This window comes from Drosophila persimilis, unplaced genomic scaffold (genome assembly GCF_003286085.1).
Source record: "Drosophila persimilis strain 14011-0111.01,24,50 unplaced genomic scaffold, DperRS2 tig00000431-arrow-pilon, whole genome shotgun sequence".
Classification (NCBI taxonomy): Eukaryota; Metazoa; Arthropoda; class Insecta; order Diptera; family Drosophilidae; genus Drosophila; species Drosophila persimilis.
Genome location: NW_020825312.1, coordinates 2943722 through 2966465, shown reverse-complemented (window position 1 = coordinate 2966465; position 22744 = coordinate 2943722). Strand labels below are relative to the sequence as shown.

The window sequence follows — 22744 nt, the reverse complement described above, 5'->3', positions numbered from 1 at the left end:
CTACAAATCCTGCAATCCTGTAATCCTGCCATGGAATGCATTCACTGTGGATGCGAGAGTGCTCGTAAAACGAAGCTGTTATCGTGGGCAAACAGACGCGTGGGATGGCAACAAACTAGCAAACAGCACGGCAAGGCACGGCACGGGACACAGGGACACACGGACACAGGGACACACGGACACACGGAGCCCCATCCATTTTCCCATTTGCGTTAATTAGCCACATGCCGCCCCATTAAAGGACTTCGCTTTCGGGCTGCTGTGGAGAGGCGGCCGTGGAGAGGCGTTGCCGCCAAATGTTTATGCAAATCGTGTTGCAATTATAGCGGCAAGGAGGCAATGACTGCTTCAATATACTGGGATCTACTGGGATGCGAGGGACTATTGGCCTGCATTTAGAATGGGCATGGAATGCTTTGAGCAATTAACATTAACAGCAGCAGCAAACGACTCCAAACAGCTGATGACATGCGCCGAGAAGTGGCAATTAAAGTGGCACAACAGACACACACACACACACACACTCCTGAATGGAGGAGGAGCAGGAGGAGGAGGCCCCTTCTGGCAGTCTCTGGCTGTTCAATAAACTCGTAAATTGCATGAAATGACGCAAAGTTCCCAGTAACAATATCAAAACAAAAAACAAAAAAGTGGCACTGCCACTGCCAGCAGCAGCAGCAGCAGGGTCTATGGCAAAACAATAACCATAAAGCAGCGACAACAGCAGCAGCAACGGCAACGACAAACGAGGCAACTTTGAAGTGTGCCACTCAACGCAAATATGTAAATAAATGGCCACTTACGGCAATTCAATAGAGATCGGGGGGGTAGCGGGGCCGAGGTGGGACACTATGGGCTGCCTGCTGAAGGACAGGCAACGGAACGAGTGAAAAGGGGGGAAAGCCCCCGTCATATGCCCCATAGAATATGCCAATTAAATGTTTATTAATATAATAAAAAGAAAGACAACAGCACAGGGCCACGTGGGCACATGTTGGCATTATTAAACCAGCAAAGAGTCACCTGCCAACCACGGAATACCCTGCAATCGGGCAAAGGGCACCTCTGGCAAACAACTCGCTCCGTGGATGGGCAGGTAATATTCTATAAATATTCTATGTGCTTCCCATTCATGCAGATGCATATCTGGGGTATCAACTAGATCCGCCCATAAAATCCATTTGGTTATCACTGCCATCGCACACTCCACTCCATTACAGTTATTTGCTTTCACGCACAATCAATTTGCCTGTGAGCCAAACCCGAAGTTGCCCTTCCCTGGACGGTCGTCTAGCATTTGTTGACTCTCATACACGAAGCTCGTAAGATCGCAAGCCAAAGCCAGGCGACAAACTGCACACAACCCGAGCCTGAACCCAAGCCCAAGCGCAAGCCCGAACCCGAGCGCAAGCCCGAACCCGCGCCCAAGCCCGAGCCCGAGGCCGAACCCGCGCCCAAGCCCGAGCCCGAGTCCGAACCCAAGCGCAAGCCCCAGCCCAAGCCCGATAGCGGCAGGTCGGCTCGAACATGTTTGATCTGGAATTTTTCGCTTCGAGCGTTTGCGTTCTTGCTGAGCGCCGCGTCGACTTGAATTGAATTTTGTGCTTAGCATGCGATCGAACCGACCCGATCGTACCCCAGTGCGGTTCTCCGATGGCCGTTGGTCGTTGAGGCTGGCACTAACACAATATCCCCTTTTCTCTGCATAAGCCAATGGGTATGTGAATATATTCTCATGTACACATTAGTTTCATACGCTCTCTCTGCGTCACACACTCGCACAAGAGAGAGGGGGAGCGGGTGGGGGAGGGGGAGAGAGCGAGACCGACTGCAGCCGACACTTGGCATTGTAAATTGTAGGCGCTGCTGCGGTGGTGATGGCCGGTGGGGAGGTGCGGGGGGTGAGGTGTATTTTGTAATACATCAACCTCTTGAACAGCAGTGCTCTTGATGCTGCTACACCCGCCGCGTAACCGCTGCCGCTGGCACGGCTGTTGTGGAACTGCCACTCCCCCCTCCCCAGCCACCTCCTCTCGTTACTCATACGCATGCATGGCGAGTACACTCAGCACTCAGGCGGGTCGGCGGCAAACACTCACTCGACACATGGCAAGTGCACCCGCAACCATGCGTGCCACACACGGCGCGGCGTGTGGCCAGGCTTGAGTCAAGTCGAGTCTGGGTCCTGCTCTCCCGCTCTCCTGCCCTGGCCCCGACTCGGATCATTCATTTACGCAACACGCCCCCCACATTCAGCAAACAAACAAACAAACAAACAAAACCCAGCACCAGCAGCCGACACACACACACACACACACATCCGAGTGAATGTCTATGTCCATATGAATGTGACGGCCTGCATATGAATAGTGAGTGCCACAAGTACTCGCACACACACACGCACACACACAGACGTCCGCGTATTAGTTAATGCCGATGGGAAGTGTTGGTCCAGTGTTCCACCGAAGGAGGATGGATGTCGATGTGGCCACATTTTCAGCCATTGAGAGCCTACAATTGAGCTTTGGACTCATCGGATGACAATGGGGAAAGGGGAACAGATTAAAAAGGTAAAGGGCGATTAGGTTCGGTGCGTGACAGCATGCGTAATATTTCATTAAGTCCAAGTAAAACCAATCCCCTAAACCCTTTCCCATAGGTATTCTGGCCACCCCAAGGGTCTCTCCTGATTTACCAAAAGAAACACGCGATAAATAATCCAAAATTCGAGTGCTTTTCCCCATAAAACGACCAAGATGAGCAGATATTCCTCTCAAATTCCATTAGTAATAGAGCATATAGAGTATTTGGAACAACAAAGCCCAAGGAGGCGTCCAAGAGGAGCCGCCCGTTGCAAGTGGACGGAAGGGGGTGGGGAAGGGGAGGGGAAGGCGAGGACGGCACCGACATGTGTACATTTGTAGATATTTGCAGCGTTTTGCAACTGGCGTTACAGCTACACGAACATTTCCTCAAACAAGCGACATGGCGTCCATTTCCGTTATGGCAACAAAGCGAGACGCGCACACACACAGACACACACACACACAGAGAGAGACGCTTGTTTGTGTTTGCTTTAGCCTTTGCTTTTGCTCTCCGTGGAGGCGTGGCCGTCAAAAGAGCGCCGGCAGAGTCGCCATCAGCCGTTTGGCCCACGATTCTCCGCCATTTTATTGCAGAACAACCGTATGGCCGCCGCCATTGTCGCTGAAATGTGAGTTTTATGCGCTGCTCGAGTGTGTGTGTGTGTGTGTGTGTGTGTGTGTGGCAGTAACTGTTGTTAATCTTTGGCCATTGTTTTGCTTTAATTTATAAATTCCTGTCCATTTGGCAGATGCCATCTCTTGTTTGTCTATTTGCCATCCGCTGGTGCTTTGTGTACTCTTCCTCTCTCTCTCTCTCCCTCTCTCTCTGTGTGTGTGTGTGTGCTTTCATTTTGTTGTTTAGTTTTCCATTTCCATTTCCATTTCTATTTCCATTTCTGTTTCGACTTTGGTTTGGTCCCGTTTCTGTGTGTGTTGAAAACTGTCCAGAACTATTCCTGCTGATGGACTGACTGATTCAGCATTCAGCATTTAGTTTTTATTTGTTCTCCTTGCCCCCTCCCCCTTTCCATGCAACATTGTGGCAGGACGGAATTAATTGTCGTTTGCCGAGCCATTTGCAAAGTTTGCACAGATGCAACAGCCCCCCCCTCCCGCCGTGTGTTGCACGGGGAAATATTACGAAATATCTAAGAAATCTACGAATGGAAATGAGGTGACAAAGTTTATCGAAGCAATCACCGGGATCGCTGGGGGGAAGATGGATTATTGATTCATCCAAAGTGTAAGCACTTTATTCATGGCCGAATAATAGATATAAATCTCAACAGTAACCAGTTTAAGGCAGACCCTCAGCAGCCATGGAAAAACATATTTTCCACCCGCATTCCTTTCAACAGAGAAAACGCCCCAACGCCCCCCCACAGCAACGAAGCGAAAGAAAAACTGCTTATGATGTATAAATGGGAAACATTTGCACGATAAGAAAACGGCAGGGCCCAGAGCCCAGAGCCCAGGCCCCACGAAAAGAGAAAACCGATTCATATTATGTACAAATGTTTATTCAGGCCCGAAACGACGGAGAAGCGAGGCGAATCCTCCTTTATCTCGGGCACGCCCATCTCTTTGGTGCGAATCCATGGTATTTTCCCCGGGATTATTGCTTATTGAGGGAGATTTTATTTATCTTCGATTTGGCATCGCTCGACAGAGCAGCAGAGGGCAGAGGGCAGAGCGGACGCGTCCCCCGAGGGCTACTTTGGTGGCAAATTTGAATTATGCTTCAATTGAATTCCAATCTAAAAATCAATGAATAGCGTACCACCAGAGCCGTGCATCATTATTGTTATGCTCCCATAATCGAGAGCTTTTTTTTTGTGACATGCCTAAAACACACAGGAGACCCGAGCCGGAGACCGAGGCGGAGACCGAGGGCTAGGACCTACCCTGGGCAGTGCCCCAAAAAAGTATGCTACGGAAAATTGCCAAAATCAAAATTGCAACAGACGTGACCCTCGTCTTCAGGCCCCTGCCCCGTGCCGCTCCCCCCCTGCTTTCACTCTCTGCCAGTGGCTCTGCCTCCATTCTGGTTGACACAAATTGAGTACGACACGAAAAACTGCCAAACATTTCAATAAAGTTGCGCAGCGGCAACGTCGACAGCAACCCCATAAGATTGCCAAACGCAGATTGTTTAGAAATTTAGTTTTATGAGCGCTGATGCACTCTCACACAGACAGAGAGCCCGAGAGACAGAGAGCCAGAGGGACACTAAGCCAGACAGAGACACAGATACAGATACAGACACAGACAGAATGACAGAAACATCTGTCCCCGGGTTTAGGGGGGGGCACGGGGCTACTGCTGCACCACCACCACCACCAACTGTGACCAAACATCAGGCGCTATTTGTCAAGGGTTCCCCTTCGCCCATGCAGGTCCTGGGCGATTGTTCGTTTTGCTGGCTGCCAGTTTGTCGGATTGTTGGACCTGCTGCTGCTTCATGGATACCCCACACACACACACACACACACACACACAGACAAAGCCGAAGAATGGAGCATGGAGGATGGAGCATGTGCATCGGACAGAGGAACGGAGAAACGGAGCCTTTTGTCCGGCAACTTGTTGTTGACAGCTTTTGTTTTCCGGCTTCAACATCAGAAACATCTGCATTTTGCGGGTGGCATCTGCCGCATCTGCCAGGATAGTCCCCCAAAGTAATGCTTAGAGAGAGAGGGCGGGACCAGCATTTACCCATTCAACAGACTTCAACACCAATCTCAAGTAATTATGTTTTCCCGCAACGATGATTGCCCGACTTTTGCACGTGGATCTTCGACTTTTCCTTGCCGATTTCCAAGGCCATAACTCACGGCGGGAGTGGCAGGAGTGGCGGGAAATTAGACGTTGCTTAAAATAAACGAGCTCCCGATTTGTGTTGCCATTTGCCTGATTGAGCCCGTGAGCGAGCCCGTCAGGAGTCAGGAGTCAGGTTGTTGATTTATGACCCAGCGCCAAGGCCAGCTAATTTGCCTAAACGGACAGCGGGCCAACCTCCTATGACCTCCTATGAAAGCTGGTGCTCCTCCTCTGCTGAGGGCCACGCAGCCAGGCAGCCAGGCAGCTGTCGAGTGGCAAGTGAAAGCCACTCACGTTTAACCAATTTTGACACGCGCCGCACACACAGACACACACAGAGACAGAGATCCATATCCACGGCATAAACAAACACAACGTAGCGCTGAAATTGCTCAAATGTGCGGGGCATCAAACAGTTCGCAGAATCCCCTCCCCTCCCCGGCCCAGCCCTGCCCCCAACCCGTGTGGCATGTGGCAGGGATACTGGAGGATAGCTGGAAAAAAAGGGCCAACTCTTTCTCCATTCGTTGGGGGCTGCTCGACTCGCTTTTTGCGCGAAATTCGCGCAATAAAATTGTACAACAAAGTGGCAACACTCAAAAATCTATTGTTTCCGGCTGCACGTCTGGGAGGCTCGACTAGTGGCATACCCTCGCGTAGAGGATCAGGCACACGGCATGTATTTTGTTGTGGGAAAAATAATCAATCTGTGAGCCATGAGGGAGATGGTAAATGTATCTAGATACAGACCTCTCTCCAGTATAGAAATAAATGTATCTCTTGCTTGTAAATTTGGCTTTGGGCCCCTCTTTTAGATTATGGTATTCCAACACTCTCAAGGCCCAGCCCCCAAAGGGAAAGTACCACAGTACACAGATATAAGACTTGGATGGTCGAATAGAGAGCTCTCTCTCTCTCTGGGCGAGTGAGATTTCATTCTAAGGACCATTCAATCCTGCGATTCCCCTTTCAAACATATGTATGTGTATCTCCCCTGCAGATGCAAATCGCAGCCCACTTGACAGGCACTCAATTCCTTTATTCCTTTGAATACTGCATCTTTTTTCGCTTTTATAGAGGATGAAATATAAAAAATAAAATGGAGCTGGAGATGGATTTCCACCTGCTTATCCACATTTTATTTATGCATAGATGCAGATAGATGTGTAAGTACATTTCCCCGAGATACTGGGCATACCCCCAGAGAAAGGGTAAAGGAAAGGGTGGAGTGGGGCAGTGGGGGGTGGGAAAATGAGGAAAAAGAACTGACTCTGGGTTTTTTTCGGTTTTTTTTTTGGTTTTTTCCTCTGTGCACAGATGAGTCAAAGGAAAAGAAAAACTCGTACTCTTATTTTTCCTTCTTCTTCTCGTTGTTGTTGCTGTTGTTTGCTGTTTGTTGGTATTTGTGGGTTTCCATTGCTTTGTGCGGGATCTGCTTTTGGGGGGTGAGGGGCGGAGGGCGGGTGGGGCAAGGGGAAAAACCACTTCGTTAAACTCATGAAAATCACTTAACGGCAGCATGCACGTAAAAAACGACGGGGAAAATGTGCGAGTGGGCCAGTGGGGGACAGGGGGGGACAGGGAGGATCAAGGACTAGGAATAGGAAGCCATTTTCCCTTCGACTGACGCTGATGCGAAAAGCCAAAAAGGTGCGCCACGACAGCCGGTGGCAGGCAGAGCTTAAACAGCAAATTGATTTAGCGCGTGCAAGCGGAAACATCTGTTCCCTGGCAGCCCCCCCCACCACCGCCCACCACCCCCCTCCTGGCACTGGCGCCACCAGAAAAGGTTAGCAATGAAATGAGATTAATGCAAGACCGCAGACCGCGCCGAGGGTGCAAAAAAGAGCAGGGCACACGGCAAACAGACAGAAGACTCCACCGCCAGAGTGGGCGACACTCAGACAAACAAACAGAGCAAAGAGGAGACACCCCTCCGCCTCCCCCTACCCCTACCCCTACCCCAACCCCTCGACGGAGCGACCCACTGGCATGGAAAATGCAATTTATTATGCAAAATGAAAAACAGAATGGGGGGCAGGGCCGGTCCGAGACAGAGATCATGGCACACTCTCGCGCGGAGGCCCCTCTCCGCCCCACCCTCCGTCTGGGCACACAAAGCGCGTTGTTATTGTGGGACCAACAATAACAGCGAGGACTACAGTCCCGGATATAAACATAATTCAATTTTTATTTAATTTCGCACAACAAACACAATAAATTCCGCTCGACTGCACCAGCCTCGACTGTCCGCGCCGCCCTCCCGCTTGGAGTCCTGCCAAACGCGTTGTGTTGCATACTCCAAGGCGTCGCCGGGTCTCGTCCCTCGTCCCGCTGCAAGCCAATCAGGAGTCGCGGCTCCACCCACCACCCTGCCACCACGAGGAGAACCCACGGCAAATGTCGGTGGCCACAATCTGTTGACTCATTTGTGTGCCCAGGAATGACGAGGACCCCACGCCAGTCACAGTCGCAGGCAAAGCGAATGATGTGGGCGCAGTGCAAAGAGTGGCCACCGGCCACTGGCAGACACAGACCAGATACAGATACAGATACAGATACATGGGGATTCCGTTTGTTCACACAATGCGGTTTGAGGAGCAGCCCGGAGTCCGAGTGTCACTGCCATTGGTGACCCCGACTTTGCCCCCTGCTTTTTTCTTGGCCAGTTTGCGGTGGCGTCGCGACGATTGAGGATTGATCCAGCGAGTTGGCAGGGCTTCCACACCCCAGAGACACTCACAGACGCCGATACCCGACCGGCTGTGACCCTTCACCAAAGATGCACTCCAAGAGCTGACACTGAGCCATAAAAGTGTGCTTACCCTCTGGAAATTGATGTCAAACTCGAGACAACTTTTGGCGTCTCAAATACAAAATTTTATTCAATCTGAAAATTGTTTAATAATTTTATTGATTTTCAATTAATAATGGCCATAATTTGAATACCATTTGAAGACGTGCTTGGAGTCGGGCCAGCAAAAGGAGGCAAGAACTTTTAAAAGCAAAGAAAAAATGTGCCAAAAAGGTAAAGGAACAGGCCAAGAGGCCAAGAGCCAAGGGGATACCACAATTTTGCAGTCACTTCTTTGCTTCAATTTTGGGTTCATAGATTTGATTTTTGATATGGAATAATTAGTTTTAAATATGGAAGGCGACTCCTGCTTAAGATCTATCCACAAAATGGCTTAAATCTTCACCCAAAACTGATTTCTAACCTCCATTAACAGAGGCAGTAACAGAGACAGTGGCAGTAGCAGTAACAGAGACAGTAACAGAGCCGTCGCAGAGACAGTAACAGTAAAAAAGGCCGTAGCAGAGACAGTGAAAGAGACAATAACAGTAACAGAGGCCGTAGCAGAGACAGTGACAGAGACAGAGAGAGAGGCAGTAAAACACACCGTAACAGAGACAGCAAAAGCAAGAGAGACATTAACAGACCCCGTAACAGAGGCACTAACAGAGACCGTAACAGAGACAGTAACATCAACAGTAGGGGTACTCCCTTAAGTACTTAAATTATACATTAAAGTACCCTTTAGCTTGGTGCGAAAACCCAAAAAGAACAAGCCCGTAATTGTAAACTCTTTGTAAACTAGAAGAATTTCCCCTCCCCCCCGCTCCCTCCTCGCCCCCACGCCCCCTGTAGATGTCATCAAATCATTAGATTAATACATTTTAGGGCCAAAAGTCGAAGCTTCGGTAATTGCCAAAAGCCCCATCAAGCGCTGGGCGATAAGCCATCCCAATCCCCACCCCCCTCCACCCCCCACCCCAAAGGACATGAAATATTTACACGTCAAGGAGTCCGCGAGTCGAGGCTTTGGCGAAATGTTGAAAAACACGCAAACGGCGACCCAGAGAGAAGGGCAGGGCAGGGCAGGCTGGGGGTTTGTTTATTTTTAGCACGTTTATAAGGCCATCATCAGAAAAGGTTAGGTCAGGCCCTAAATACTAGGGGGGCGCGGGGGGGAAAGACCCCTCTCTAAGCAGTCTCTTTGTTGGATTAGGTCACATTTTGCATAATTAATTCGGATTCGGGCGCCCCCCAAATCGGTGGCGGGTTCAAAGGGCACGTTGCCGGCTCGCTCTTCAGGACGGCGGCTGTTTATGCATAAACACGCGCCTTTGACATCGAAATTTCGTTGGAAAATTGTGCGCAAATTGGGCCAAAGTTAAATGTTTGGCATTGGTCGTTGGCCCAATCCTTTCTGGCCACAAACCACTGCCATAAACACACACACACGGACACACACACGGACACACACAGGCACACACGGACACACACAGGCACACACAGGCACACAGGACGTCTAAATAAATTGCTGTCATTTGAAAAATTTCCCCAAGGTGGGGCCGAATGTTTAAAGCACTCCGTCCGTCCCTCCGTCCCTCCGTCCCTCCGTCCTTCTGTCCCTCCCTCCGTCCCTCCGTTCGTGTGTGTTGACTTGAGCTTAAAATCAAACCATTTGTCAGCAGGCGGCAGGCCCTGCTCCCAGGGGAGGGGCACAAACAGAGGCAAGTTCCAGACAAGACAGCGTTGCATGTTTTACACATTGACACACACACACACACATGCACACATGCAGACATTATTGTCGCTGTGTGTGTGTGACGCATGGTTGCAATTTGGTTGCACGGCCTCTGCCGTCCGTAGGGCTCGAAGGCTCTACGGCTGCCTGCACTTTAACCGCAACATACGAGTGCAATATTTCAAGCATGATTTCTTATATGGCTTATACACACACATACGGTGGTCACTCCTCCTCCTGGCACTGCCACTGCCACTGCCACAGCCACAGCCACATTGACCCTCAAACAGCGCAGGGCGTTGCGCTGCAGCAGCCTCGCCGCTGTCCCACTCCGACTCCGGCTGCGGCTCCAGCTACAGCTACAGCTCCAGCTCCAGCAACGGCACTGGCACTGGCACTGGCTCTGGGTCAAAGCGAAAGTGGCACATTTTGGGTGGAAATTTTGTTGGAGATATCTAGGTTACTGTGACAGAGTCGTTCTAGCTGCAGCATCAGCAGCAGCATCAGCAGCTGTTGTTTTTCCTGCTGTTGTTTGGGCCGTGCAGCATGGCCTACAACGCACACAAACACCAGCACACACACCAGCACACACATACGGACAGACCCAAATAAACATTTCAGGCGGCCCTCCACTCGGACTCACGTGAGGCAGCAGCCAGCAGCCAGCAGCCATGAATCCTCTCGAAGACCCCGGTAGCATCCACTGAACTTGTGCGCCATTTTTATTGCCGCGTTGCCTGCACCATTGTTTTGTCTGTCCCTCAACTACTCCCCCGCCACCGCCCCGCCACCCATCGACGACCTCTGGCCTTCTCGCTTGCTCTTTGTTTTTCATCCTTGTTGATGTTTTTACTTTCATAGGGATCTCCGCCTCTCTGCCTCGACCTCCTCTGTGCCCAGGCAGCTTTTCCTGGTTATCTGCTTACGCTCCACCCCCCTTCCACCTCTTGTTTTTTGCCTGCCCCAACTTTCGGTGCAGGGGCTTTTTGTTTATCCGAAGCACTTAACTCTTTGCTTCGGGGGCGCCAGCCAGGGAAAAACTTAAAGATAAACTTCTGGCCAACTTCTTAAACCAATTAATTGCAATTTCATGCGTAATTAATTTGAGAGCTGCACAACGTGTTCCCAGCAGAGTTACGCCGCCCCCGCCCCCCCACGCCCCCCTCCTCGCCCCCGTCCTTGCCTTCTCTTTCGAGTGATTTGCTTTGCTTTGGCCCCCAGCGTCTCCCCCCTCAGAGAACAATCTACATCGACATCTCGCCTCCTTCTATAGGGGAGGGGCAGGAAGGAGGTGTAACCCCCCCAAGAGGAGTGCAAAACTTATACGAGGACGCGTAAGGCGTCTGAAACTCTGCTATTTGTAGGCCCAAAGGATGCCTATTTACATGCTCTTGTGGAATAACACTTTCTCCACCCCTCTGACACGTCCATCGACCCTTAATCGCTGCACAAATTGAACGAATTTCCCATAAGCGAAAGGACACATTCCCTTCCATACGCCCCCAACGAAAGAGAGCTTCAAAGCCGAAAAAGATATCGATGTTTCGTGAAAATTCAATGATTCGAAGACCGTAGCCTTTCATAGATACAAATCTAACCGCCCGACTACCATTAGCCGCCTCTTGCCTAGTGCCAGGCGCCCTCACGGGGAGGGTAGAGTGTACCGGGATCCCCCGTGTATCCTAGGGCATGCAGCACAGCCATATATTCCATACAACCCCTGACCAATTAAGCTTTGGCTTTACTTTGAGTGTAGATCCTGGACTTAAGATAGTTTCAGGGCCTCTAGGATGTAGCTCTTATGGGAGGGGATGTGCCGGGGAGGTCGCTTTGGAGAATGTCTGCTCCGATTCCTGCCTATTGTATGGAAATTTCTCCCAAATTTCAAGGCAAAAAAGGAAGTAGGCGTTGAGAATGCATTCCAAACGCCAGTCCCAACGAAACAACCCCATCGGCATCAGTATAAGTGTCAGCCTCAATCAGATACAGGGCGGAAAATCTCGTAGTAAATGTATTTTGTATTTTCGCCGTGTTAAACACACACATATATTCCCCGTGCCCTCTCTAAAGCCGAAACGTAAGTGAAATGTGTGGATAGTCGATCTCGGAATACCCGTGTTTGTCCTCCAGGAAGACCCATGTCTGGGAAAGAGTTCGCTTCCGAGGAGAACTTCGGTTCGTCCCTGCTGCTGGTCCTGTTGGCCATGGTCTTCGTACTGACGTTCACGACGCTCGGCTGTTGGTCGCGCAATGCCACAGGAAGGCCCGCCAGGAAGGCCCTGGCGGCCAGGAGCGCGGCCTGGAATGTCCTCGGATCGTGTGCCCTGGTGCTCTTCGTTGTCGTGGCCTGGACCATGGTGACCATCGTGGGCGTGGGCCTGATCGGCCGCACACGCTCCGGCAATGCGTTCAATCCCTACAAGATCCTGCAGGTGCCGTCGTCCTGCTCGCAGGCGGAGATCAGGAAGGCCTACCGCGAGCTCTCCAAGGTCCTGCATCCGGACGTCCGCGGCACGGGCGACGAGGCGCAGTTCATTCTGCTGAGCACCGCCTACCGTGCCCTCATCAAGAGCCCGGGCAAGGAGAACTACCGACTGTTTGGCCATCCGGACGGCTCTGGGGCCCTGGGCGCTGATCGGCCGGAGGCACTGGGACGCTTCTACAATTGGGTCACACAGAGCGTGCAGTCCTTTGGCCAGTGGCTAAGGACCAAATTCGGCAGGACTTGAATCTGTTAATTAAAGTTTCCCCCATTTGCATTTGTCTGCTCCCGAACGAGCTCGTTTGGCTCCTTTGACTCCTTTGACGGCGTTCGGCAGACCCTTCCATGACCCACTTTCTCGGGGGGTGGGGTGGGGGGGGGCTCAAATTGCCAATCGAATTTCCCTCTAATTTGCCACCAATTTCCCGGAAGCTCCCGGGAGCAGAGGGGCAGCAGCAATCCTCGGGGCAACTCATTAAAAAGTGAAAACCGAATGTCACTAAGCGAAATTAATCCGAGTTCGTGTACGGATACGGATACGTGTCCGTGTCCGTGTCGGTGTCCGGAGGGGAGGGCGGAGGGACTTCCGCCGCACATAAGCCATAAGCCAGTGTCCTGGCGCACGAGTCCGTGTGCCTTTGGCTCGTTGACCGGAATGCGGTTCATAAATTGGGTCATTTGCCGCAGAGAAAGCAGAGAAAGTCACTTGCACTTTCGTTTTCAATAGCAGCAGTCGCCTGCACAGCAGTCACGTAGCCCCACGTGGCAGTCCCCACGAATATTTCGGCGATAGGAGGGGGGGAGGGGAGGCTTTAACCTTATAAATTGGAAGATTGGAGGGCGGACAGGCTGGACGGGCTGGACCGACGGGCTGCCTCGATGCCATAATTTTGCAAACTTGCGTGCCACCAAAGCGACAGCCAAATGACACCAGCAGGCAGGCAGGAGCAGGCAGCCAGGCAGGCAGGACAATGTCCGTGCATCCGCCAGCAAGCCAGTCGGAACCGAGAGTCGGCTCCTCGCTCTCGCTCTCGCTCGGTGGGTGCCCCTTCTTCCTCTTGGCCAAACAACAAGTAAAACTGACAAAGTGGCAGCCAGGGCACTTCCTTTTGTTTAAGCTGCCCCCAACACGGTCGGCTGTGGGCTGTGGGCTGTGGGCTGTCGGCTGTCGGTTGTGTCGGCTGTGGATTGCGGATTGTGCTGGGGGGGGTGTTGCATGCCTCGTGTGTAGCCCTCTCTATCTCTCTCGTTATAAATTGACCGCATTATTTTGCTCAATTTAACTTGAGCTTGCAGCAGTGGGGCAGTGGCGGTGGCAGGGGCAGTGGCAGTGGCAGAATGGAACGAGTGGCAGACAGGCAGGCAAAAGTTTTCAACTTAATATCTCATAAGTGTGCGATGCCCCAACGTTTCCGCTTGCCTTTCCTTTCCGCTGCCCCTCCCCCCACCCCCCCGCCAGTGGCAGGGTCAAACCCATCGTCTCCCATTGCCACTCCAATTTCCCTTCCGCTGGCTATCAGCGTTTCAGGCTTTTCGCTTTCTCTTTCGTTTTATTAGGTCACACCAGCGCCCCACTGCCGCACCACCCCAGCGCCTCCCCACCGCCCCATATGCAGGGGTCGCTGCATGTTGCATGCGCCTCATTTCGGGGGCGGTGAATGGTGAATGGTGAATATTTTCGCAGCACTTTAATAGCCGAAAGTATTTAATTGCATTTTTTATGGCGCCCGAGAACGACCTTGCGAGGAGTTTATTAAATAAATGTCCATAAAAAGATGGATGACATTCGAGGGGCACGGCGCAGGGGCGCGTGGCAAGGGCAGGAATCGCATAATTACATCTGGAGAGCACTTGATACGAGAGCGGCAGGGCACAAAACTCATTAAGGAAAATATGCGATGGACAGGACAACGGATGGAAAAAGGAGACCAAATTTAGAGCGCACTTCAGGCCCCCCATTCAGGCCATTAATTCCGGAGCAGCGGCAGCGGCAGCGGCAGACCTGTCGGGCCTAAGCCTCGACCTAACTAAAATTAAACGAATTTAAGAGGTCACTCAAGAGGGTCCTGCCTGGAGGCGGCGGCGGAGGTGGAGTGAAAATCAATGCGAGTCCTGCCTGCCCGCCTCCCTCCGCCCTTCGACAAAATGAAGTTCGTTGCAAGCTAGGCCGAGGATTACAGCACGGGGCACGCCCTCATAAATGGGGCACGGCAGGGCGGGGCGTGGTGGGGCAGTGGCTGTGGAGCAACAAGCGGCAGGCAGCCCGCGGACAATAGTTGGAGGGCATCCAACCATTCATGGCAGTGCTTGTAAGCAGTCTTTCATATTCATCCTTTTGGCCAGGACCGCGCTGCCTCTGCCTCTTTGTGGGCCGCCGCATAATGAAAATGCAAGCGGCAAAGGAGAAGAAAAGGCTTCAGAGTCCTGCCCAAAGTTTTTAATATAATTTGGAATTAGCCAAAGTGGCAGATGGTCCTCCCTCTCGCTCGCTCTCTCGCTCTCCCTTTTGGACTGGCTGCGGGCTGTGTGGCAGCTCCTTTGTTGCGTATACGCAGTGTGGTGCAGGCCCACATTTCGGGGGGCGGCGGGCGGAGAACCGTTTGTCATCCTGCCTGCCGCCCACATGGGGGCGTGTCAGAGCTTCATTTGAGAGTATGCAGACCCAACTTCAACTTCAACCCTTGGCCCATGCATTGATTACAGCCTCAACGATATCCTGTTCCGCCTGGATCTGTCCGTCCTCCATCCAGGACGAGAAGGACGATCCAGCTTCCAGCTTCCAGCTTCCAGCGACTTATGCCGTTAAGCCGCATAACTTTGCATAAATATGAAGCCATTCAACAGAACTCCGACAAAGCTCAAAAACAGCATAAAAACATTACACAAAACTGCCCCAAGAACCGGAGAGCAGCACAGGCGGAGGCGGAGGCGGAGGCAGGGCCGGACCCGATGTCAGGGACTATAACAACGGTAAAACTATTGTACGCACTTATATATGCATAGATTGCGGGTCCGGGAATCCCATTTCATTTATTATATTAGCGACAGGGCGACACGGCCACAAGTCCAAACAAGATTCGGATGGCAGCTATCCGCATACCCTGTAGAAACTATCAGCCCGCCTGCCTGCCTGCCCCCCGCCCTTGAGGGGCAGCATAAAACTATGCAACGTTTCACTGACAGCGGCAACTTTTCCGATGACGGCAAAACTTTAACAGATTTGCATAAATTAAACGCAAGTAAACAAAACGTAGGAAAACCAAACGAGGGGCAGAGCCACCAGCCACCAGCCACAGGACTCTAGGAGGACTCTAGCAGGACTCTAGCAGGAGTCGCCTCCCTTCCAGAGTCATTCATTTAACTGTCAATGCCGTTGTTATGCTGTGGTTGTGGCCACGGCTCCGGGTCTGCCTTCGACTCCGTCTGTGGCTCTACGGATGCGATGGCCGTGGCGGCTGCTCGACGAGAAATTTATGAATTCATGGCGATCTTATGTGTAAGTACGTATAAATTTAATATATATTTTTATGATTTTTTATGGGCCCACGGATGGGCCCCGAGGATGGGCTTTAATTTATGCTCCCATTGTTTTTCCTATGCTGAGTTTTCAGAGGAGTTTTTCCTCCCTTTTTTTTTGTTTTTGTTTTTGTTTTCAGCGACGACGACGACGAGGAGGAAAACTTGTCGATAAACTTCGCCCGACACAAACAATATTGTTGTCGTTGTAAGTCCCTTTCGCCCGTTGTTTTTGTTTTACAGAAAAGTGTTTTGTTTTTCCCCCCACACCCCCCACCCCCCACACACGCTTGGCAACTGCGGAGGGAAAATACTTCATTTTATCAGACGCGGGACGAGATTCGAGTGTCATCGTCAATATGCTCCGCTTCTGCGACTGCGGTTGACACGAGAGGAGCCCAGGATCCGGGGGAGGGGGGTGGGGGGTTATTTAGTTCATTGGCCGCCAAAGCCTCCCGACACTCCAAAAGCCACTCCCCCTCCACTGCCCCTCCCCCCATGTCACATGTCGAGGGTCGTCCAACAGAATGTTTGCTGTTTGCTGTGGATGTTGACGCTTGGTTATGGATTTATGGATTTACGACACTTTTGGTCGTTGCGGTTGTCAGTTTTCGGGCTAAAGTTATACTTTGCCAGTGGCTTACAGTTGGCTGAGGTCAGGGGTCAGGCGACACAAGTCAGGTCTCCCGCAGCTCCCTTTCGACTAATCGGTCCTGCCCTGGGGGGGGGGGACAGATTAGATGTCTCGTGTGTCTCGGCTACGGTTGGGGCTCGGAGCTTGGGGCTTGTCGCCATTCGACACGTCTGACAGCCGCCATAAATACAAATGGGGATATGGTTTACCTTGTGTCCGCTCGCGGTCTGCTCGCTGAACTGAAAATAGAGACAAAAAGATAGAGAGAGAGAGAGTGAGAGAGAGAGATAAAATGAGTTTCCAAATAATTAATGATCGGAACGTGACGTCAACATGCGAGGATTCTACTACTACTACTACATATGTATGTATTGCATATCATTTATCATGGAAATGTATGTGTGTGTGTATTTTCACAAAGAATTCCGTGCGCGTTTCCGCCCAAATGTTATGCTATTAATTCCGTGGCCCAGGACATGCCCGGAAACGGTGCGCTCTTCACCGACATTAATAATGCAACAGCTGCGGAGCAATACTATTCGTAGTATCCTAAAAACCAATTATTTTCCCATGGACAAACAGAAAAAAAAACTATTAAATTACGTAATCGCTAGGGTGACGGCAATCGAAGGACGTCGCGTCGGCGAATGAGTGTCGATGGTAATTCAAGCAGAAAATGCAATTAAATCAAAAATACATTTATGCGCATCCTGTAAACGGACACATCACCACACACTGGCACTCCCACACATGCACAATACGCATACACATATCCATATATAAATATATACATACATACATATGTACGTTTATTTGGATTTCATAAATTTCACGCTTCAATTTTCGCATCATACCCCGCACTCGTACGAGTATATGGGTACATGGGCACGGCAGGGCAGCAGGTAGCAGACAGATCGACTCTGCCAGCAGCTCCGTTCACTCGTTTCTTATCGCTTCATTCTATTTCTGCACACACCCACACACGCCCGAATTTAGCTTTGCTTCTCTCTCACTCACTCCGCACACCGCAAGCGTCGCATGGACTGCGTTATCTTCGTTTGCGATCTGCGCATTTAGCATTGCACCGAAAGAAAAAAAAACTGGCAGAGATCTAGCGGAGGGTCTCACTCGCCTGGCACGAAAGGTGCCGTAGCCTTCGTGTGTCGGTGGAAGAGAAAGGTATGGCAATGAGAAGGAAGAACAATAAAGAGGGAGTGAAACTATGCAGTAGAGTTGTCTATTATTCCTTCAATTCGCATTTTCTGCTTCTAAGAGCGAGGCATGGGACCGAGGCTTGGGCGCGAAGATTGGGAGCGAGGCTTAAGAGCGGAGCTTGAGAGCGAGAACGCCTCGTCTCAGCGCAGTGTGGCGCGCTGATGTTGTTGTCATTGAGAGATAAAGAGAGGAAGATCGAAAGGGAACTGAGGAAGGTGGGCATTGGATGATGCTGAGAGCTAAGAGAGGCTGGCACAACAAGAAATACACAAACGCCCAAAAAAAATGCAAGAAGACGAGCTCCCTGTCCTTGTGCCTCTGACATGGCAATGTTCCTGAGAATTAACACCATTATCTTTGAAGATATATATTATTTATTGTCAAAATCTGACTAGACTAGATTTTTGTTCAATTTGGATACCCTTATACCCACAATTGTAAGCAATCCATCGAAAACTGACGTAACAGGATGATTTAAGAGGATCTTTACCCTAGAAAACCTGTTCAGATAATTGAACCAAATTCTTCGACCTTGATGACTCATTTTTTTTAATTTTTGTGCTATTTTTTTAAATTATCACAATTTATCTGTGACTGTTGAATAAGTTTTTCCAACAGTAACAGCAAACAACATAATTTATATCAGTGATATTATTTCATAATCAAAAATACAAAATACAATCCAATATTAGAAGAAAACAAATAAATTCATCGAAAATCTCAATCAGATATTAATATTTTCAACAGAATCGTTATATTAAAATACTCTCTGGTATTCTCCTTAAATTCCTTAAATAGTTTGCGTTCCAGTAGGGGGTATCTTATGGTCTTATGGTGATATTTCGAGCTATTGAATTCTCACTTGGATCCGTTTTCCCGCCAGGCTCTATTAATGCAAAAACAAGAAATCACAGCAAATTCAATGAACCCGAAATGGAATCGAATTTCGAGCACAGCCAAAGAGAGGGAGAGAAGGACTCGGCTCTGCAGCAGGAAAGGACAACAGCAGACCGAACTCTGGCCGCACGCTGCCCAGACATTATGCCATGTGTCCCCGTACTGTGTGCTGTATGTCCTGTGTGTCCTGTATGTCCTGAATGCTGTATTTGTTTGTCTGTATCTTTTATTTGTGCAACGTCATGGTTACTCATCCATGCCCGACGGCCTGTCGGTGACGGGCAGCAGTCATAAGCCGCCACCCCACAGCCCCACCAGCCCCACAGCCCCACCAGCCCCACCAGCCCCACCAGCTCCACAGTGTGCCAGCCATTCAGCCGTCGCCATTCATTCATTCACTCACTCATTCACTCACTCACTCACTCACTCACTCTCCGCACATGTTTACAGCGAAAATATTTACATTGCTGGCACATAAAAACTGCATAAATGTGATTATATTTTCATTGGCTTTTATGCCTCGTAAACTCTGTCCATGCCTCGTTCCGGTCAAAGGGAACGGTGGAGGGGGAAGGGGCAGGGGCAGGGGCGGAGCGCAGTAGCCATGTAATTCGATTGCGATTTCAATTAGCGTAAAATGCACAGCAAAATTACGAACAGGACTGGGCAGGACATCCCCATAAAAGCCCATGCAATACGTAACGAAAATGGGGAACATAGAGATCCGAGAAGTAGGCAACATCCAGTGCCCTGCCCTGCCCCTGCCCCTGCCCCACCCGACAATGTGTCATCTCCATGCTATGCGATGCCACACTCTGATGTGGCATAGAAAGTTAAGCATCGTCCGGCCACAGAGTGCTATTCAATTAATAGCCAACTATCGATCAACTCTCGGGGCTGGTCGGGAAATTGTTTGTCAGCTTACAGAATCGGATATCAGGATATCAGGATATCAGGATATCGAGATGTCGGGATATCGGGATGTCAGGCATCTCTCTGTGACAGGGAAAGCGCTCTCTCTGTCTCTTGGCTAATAAACCAGTAATTAAGCACTTCCGCGAGCAAATTGGAATTTAATTGAAGAGCATAGAGCGCTCTCCCGCCTTGGTTTTGGAGTTTGCCAACACAATGGCGTCCCCGTTCCATTCCGTTCCATTCCATTCCGTTCTGTCCCGCTCCTCTAATTGCCATTTAATTGACTGGCGGAAACTTTCGCGGAGACATTTGTTTATAAACCGCACACACAGGAAGCAGGAGGAGGGACTCAGACGAGACGGTAGCACAATACAAGCACTTATAAGATCATTACGAATTGATGCTCCAGCCAGGCAACAGCCAAACCACCCACCACCCCACACCCCACCATGTTGCAGGGTGGCAGCCAGCTCAGTCGCGCTTACGGCACCCAAGGAGCCAACAGGACGCCATCTAGCACTTCAGTGAAAATCCGCCATGGTAAATGTTATCTCTGCAAACATTTGACAATCAAAAATGCTCAAGCCATTGTTTAAAATAAAAATCGAGCAGCAGCCAGGGGGGGAGGAGGAGGAGGAGGAGGAGCAGCGGCAGAAGGATAGCCCCGAACAGTGGTCCTACATATGGCATCCTGGCGGCCACAATTCCCTTCGATGGCGACTCTGAGTAGAATAAAAACAGTTTTATGAACTTGTTTGCGAGGCAGAGACTCATGCGAACAATGGGGCAAGAATTTACTCGATTTGCCATCAGTTTAATGGCGCACCCACTGTGCAACGTCGTCTCGAAATGACTGTGGATGTCACCAGTAGCACCGCCACCTCCACCTCCACCTCCACCTCCTTGGAGGACAATGGCAGGCGACACAGCACGGGAATGGGAATGGTAGAGACAACAAATGGCACAGCAGCAGCAGTCGATGGCATCCTCGAGGCGGCTCCTTCAGTCGAGGCGAGGTTAAGTTGACAAGAGAATGAGATTGCATTCTGCCATTCAGTCGCTGTCTCTGCCGCTGTCGCTGTCTCTGCTGCCCGAGTTCAATTCATTTCCACTTGAGCAAATGCACGTCTTCTAGATGTCGCTACTTTTGGCCATAGCCAAAGGATACGCCTGCTATCCTAGCTGCAAGTAGCTGCAAAATGCCGCCCCGGGGGTGCGCCCGCCCGCACAACTGGGAATCGAGTCGAGTCGCGACGAGTCGAGTCGAGTCGAGGAGCTCCTGCTGCTCCTGCTGCTGCTCCTCCTGTCGAATGTTTCGCCTTGAAAGCGTTCAGCTCTCATCCCTGCTTGTTTGTTCAAGATTTGGCTGCTGCACAGTGTGTGTGTGTGTGTGTGTGTGTTGCAGCATCATCAAATTTCGGCTGGGGCAGGCTCAAGTGGGGGCAGGGCAGGGGGGGGGAGTGTAGCGGCAAGGGTCCTCAAGGATTGTCACCCTGCTGTTGACACTGTTGACATTTTACAGTAATGAAAGTGATTATTGTCAAGGGTCGTCGACAAGCAGTTCCCGACGAGAGTCCTTTTTCCCCACAACTACTACCAGAACAGTCTCTGTCCGGCCATCCGGCCATCCGGCCATCCGGCTATCCGGCTCTTCCCTCTCTCTATGGCACTATCCCATTATTTCGGCTAACCACGTTTCCAATTTGCAAAATGCTCTTATACGGCGACGACGAGGACGACGAGGACGAGGACTAATCATACAATCAGACGCCTGCGATGCGGAGACAATCCCGCGAGTAGGAGAGGCAAGGCTGTCTGTCGGGTTTCATTTGAAAAATGCTCTCATCTTGCTCCGTATGCACTTCACCTGGCAGGTGGCAGGTGGCAGGTGACAGGGGGCAGGGGCATGTGGCACGTGGCAGAGAGCGAGAGCGAGAGAGAGAGAGACTGTCATTTGGTCGTGCCAAAATCGTAAAGGCTGAAATTTAGGTTAATTGATAATTGATAAAAGCGCTGCCTGTCTCCTCCCACCCCCCCGCTCCCCTCCGCTCTGTGTGTGTGTGCCTGATTCGACTTAAACTTTGGCCCATGAATATTTAAGAGGAGGCATGCCACTCACTGCAGCTGCAACTGCAGCTGCAACTGCAACTGCAACAGCAACTGCACGGCGGGGCAATGAAAATTAGCAAAGCCCTGCCTGCAATCGAAGTTTCAAGTGGAGGCGGTATGGGGAATGAGGTCACAACAGTTGACCCATAAACGTCCCCCAGCCGCCATTTTGGCCCCTCAAATGAACACGCAAAGGCCACGCACACAAATCATTTATAATGCACACACGACAGAGACAGAGAGAGAGAGAGAGAGAGAGAGGCAGAGCCGTCTCCCCTGCAGTGACTGGCAAATTAATTGATGCAACTATTTAAGGCTCTGCTCTGACACCGAGGGAATCGGTTCTCCGCAACTCAATGCCATTATCCATCATTTTGTAAATGCCTCAAGTCAAAATAGTCGTGTACATTGCGGAAATGTCTGTGGCAAGGAGTCTCCCACACACGCACGCAGGCACGCTTAGAGACACACAGACTCCGATGCTCGACAATGTGTCCTTATTTGTGGTTTGAGGCTTTACAGACAGGGCGGAAAGGGAGGGGGGAAGGGAGGTAGGCTCTGTTGAGACCTCCTCCGGGCATTGATGGGAGATTTGAGCTCAAGAAATTGAATGGAATTAATAATAGATTTCAGTTCACTTCAACTTCCGCTTAATGACCTTTCTATTTAGTGGCATTTGTCTTTCGGCTTGTGGCAGTGGCAGTGGCAACAATTTAACAACTACTACAAAATACATACATTTCAAGTGCTTCAGTTGTGCAGCCAGAGACGTTCTTGTGGCATCAATTGAGCATATTTCTGGCACATTTCTGGCTCTCTGATGAAAATTATATCAAAAATCTACAACGAAAATCGCTCCTCGTAGTTCCTAAGTTCTTTCCACTCGTGACTGCTGTCAGGCTGCGGCAGTCGTCACCACATCTGCTCTCTTTCGAGGACCATCCGTCTGTCAGCATGCCTGCAAACGTCTCTGAGAGCCGAGAGAGAGCGCGTATGGATGGTCCTCACCACAGCGCACGACGTCGCCTTATCACTAAAT

The 22744-nt window shown here is 50.7% G+C and overlaps 1 protein-coding gene across 1 annotated transcript in view; it reads right to left on the bottom strand.

The window, feature by feature from the left end:
• LOC6596077 (palmitoyltransferase app) overlaps positions 1 to 22744 on the bottom strand; it is a 62515-nt gene that overhangs the window by 16304 nt on the left and 23467 nt on the right. Inside the window, exon 2 of the mRNA XM_002021072.2 lies at positions 16779 to 16808. The gene's annotated coding sequence lies outside the window, so the exon portion shown is untranslated. The remainder of the gene's footprint in view (positions 1 to 16778; positions 16809 to 22744) is intronic.